We start from the raw sequence: 3,098 nt of genomic DNA on the forward strand, positions 1-3,098 counted from the left end.
AATTATTGATCATGAGGACTTTTTAAAGGTTATATTGGGGCCAAGGCAAAGGTAGGAAATTTTCTTTGGAATTTCTGGGTTTTTGAAGTTGATATAGAAAGAGTAATGACACAACCTTATTTCTTGCTCTTTTTAGGAAAAATTTTTTCCTTTTTTTTTCATCACTTTTTTTTTTCAAAACTTCAGCTTTTCATCTTCCTTTTTCCTTCCTTTTTTATTATATTTTGTGGTGAGATACTCACCCACACACTTATTCATTACTTACTTATAACACAATCCATTACTCCTTCTTTCCCAAGGTGAGGAACATATGATTTTTCTTCATTTTTTTCATTTGGCAATTTCTGGAAACAAGAAAAATAGTCTTAAGGCTCAAAGGGGTTTCCAATGGATTAATGCTAAGGTAAGTTTATTTGGCCAAGTAGCTAAAACAAGAAATGCCTCAATCACATCAAATCGTGCATATTCACCTTAGTTGCACAACACAGAATCAAGCTAAATATTAGAGTATCATCAAAACATGGGCAAATCACTCAAGAAAAATAGGTATGACACATGATGGTCCATCCTTATCATTAGGCTCAAAACACACATGGTTCAAATTTCTTTCACAAAAGATTTAATTAGGAAATTCTCAAGTCAACTCAATTAGCAAATCATAAAAGCAATCCATTCCTATCAACATGACTCTATTTTTTATATATGATCATCCCAGTTACTATTCAGACTCTCAAATCCATTGCAAATATTTATTAAAGAATATAGAAAAGAAGAAAAGAAGAAAAGAAAAATGAAATAGGGAACAAATCAAATTGCTTCCCCACACCCCCACATCTAAACTATGCACTGTCCTCAACGTATACCTTTCATGTAAAATGCAAAGGAAAAGTATGAGGGAACTTACCTCCTTCATGGTGCAAGGAGTGTTGGAGTGATCAAATTCACTCCATCCATCGTCTTGTTCAACATGTCTTGATTTTCTTTGAANGTACGCAGACGATGACCATTTACCTTGAAGATTATGTCAGAAGATTCTTCCTTGATCTCCACTGCTCCATAGGGAAATCCTTGTGTTACAATGAATGGACCTTCCCATTTGGAGCGTAACTTACCACTCATAGGCCTTACCCTGAACTTGTACAGTAACACCTTTTGACCTATGTTGAAGTCCTTTTTGGTTATAAGCTTTTGGTCATGGAATTTCTTGGTTTTCTCTTTGTAAAACTTGGAATTTTCATAGGCTGTGAGCCTAATCTCCTCTAGTTCTTGCAATTGGAGCGTCCGCTCTTTCCCTGCTCCATCCATGTCCAGATTACAAGCTTTCACAGCCCAATAGGCACGGTGTTGAATCTCCACAGGTAGACGGCAAGCCTTTCCAAAAACAACTCTGAAAGGTGACATGCCTATTGGCGCTTTGTAAGTCGTCCGATGTGCCCAAAGTGCATCATTCAATCGTGCAGCCCAATCCTTCGTATTCGGGTTCACCAACTTTTGCAATATCTTCTTGATTTCTCTGCTAGAGACCTCAGCTTGTCCATTAGTTTGGGGGTGATATGGTGTAGCAATGCGATGTGTCACCCCGTACTTTTTCAAAATATTTTCTAACAACTTGTTGCAAAAGTGGGTCCCCTGATCACTAACGATGGCTCGTGGTATTCCAAACCTACAGAAAATGTTCGACCTAACAAAACTCATAACAACTCGAGCATCATTAGTCCTTGTAGCTATGGCTTCCACCCATTTGGAGACATAGTCTACAACAAGTAAAATATAAGAAAACCCAGAAGAGGAAGGAAAAGGACCCATGAAATCAATACCCCANATATCAAATACCTCACAATACAACATGGGTTGTTGAGGCATCTCTTCCCTTCTGGTGATGGATCTAGCTGCCCTCTAACATTGCTCACAATTTTCATATGTCCTTCGTGCATCTTTAAAGATGGTAGGCCAATATAATCCACAATCCAACACTTTCCTACCTGTCCTTTGCGTGCCATAGTGTCCTCCAAAAGGTGATGAATGACAAAATTCAAGCACATAAGGTATCTCTATGTCAGGAACACACCTCCTCACGACTTGGTCACTACCAATGCGCCCTAAGAATGGTTCATCCTATACATAGTACTTCGCTTCACTTTTCAATTTGGCCTTCTCAGATTTTGAGTAGGATGGAGTAATAGCTGAAACAGCCAAATAGTTAACAATGTTAGCAAACCAAGGTTCAGGATACATGCCTTTTACAGAAGACAATGCCAATAGAACTTCATCAGGAAAGTCATCTTGAATAGGAATTTCATCTTCTTCTTTTTCAATTCTACTGAGATGGTCTGCTACTAGGTTATGGGCTCCACTTTTGTCCCTAATCTCAATATCAAACTCTTGGAGCAATAGCATCCATCTGATCAACCTTGGTTTGGAATCTGCTTTCTTCAGAAGGAATTTCAATGCAGCATGATCTGTATAAACAATTACATTGGATCCAAGTATGTACGATCTAAATTTATCCAAGGCAAATACAACAGCTAGTAATTTCTTTTCAGTTGTGGTATAATTTGCCTGTGCAGTGTCCAATGTCCGGGAAGCATAATATATCACATGTGGTTGCTTCTCATCTCTTTGTGCAAGTACTNCTCCCACTGCAAAGTTTGATGCATCACACATCAACTCGAATGGCAATGTCCAATCAGGTGGTTGGATAATGGGAGTGGTAGTGAGTGCCCTTTTCAAGGAATTAAAGGTGGCTTTGCACTTCTCTCTAAAGTCAAATGGTACATCCTTCTGAAGTAAGTTGGAGAGAGGATTGGCTATCTTGCTAAAGTCCTGTATAAACCTCCTGTAAAACCCTGCATGACCAAGAAAAGATTGAACCTCTCGTACAGAAGAGGGGTAAGGAAATTGTGAAATAACATCAATTTTAGCACGGTCTACAGATATACCATTCCTGGAAACAACATGACCCAAAACTATACCTTGTTCCACCATAAAGTGACACTTTTCAAAATTCAAGACAAGGTTAGTTTCCTCACATCTCTGCAAAACTCTTGCAAGGTTAGCTAAACAATTTTCAAAAGATGAACCATACACACTAAAATCAT

General features: G+C 38.3%; 1 pseudogene; it reads right to left on the reverse strand.

Moving 5' to 3' along the window:
• Positions 1–909: 909 nt before the first annotated feature.
• LOC106755537 overlaps positions 910–3,098 on the reverse strand; it is a 5,497-nt pseudogene continuing 3,308 nt past the window's right edge.

This window comes from Vigna radiata, unplaced genomic scaffold (genome assembly GCF_000741045.1).
Source record: "Vigna radiata var. radiata cultivar VC1973A unplaced genomic scaffold, Vradiata_ver6 scaffold_213, whole genome shotgun sequence".
Lineage (NCBI taxonomy): Eukaryota > Viridiplantae > Streptophyta > Magnoliopsida > Fabales > Fabaceae > Vigna > Vigna radiata.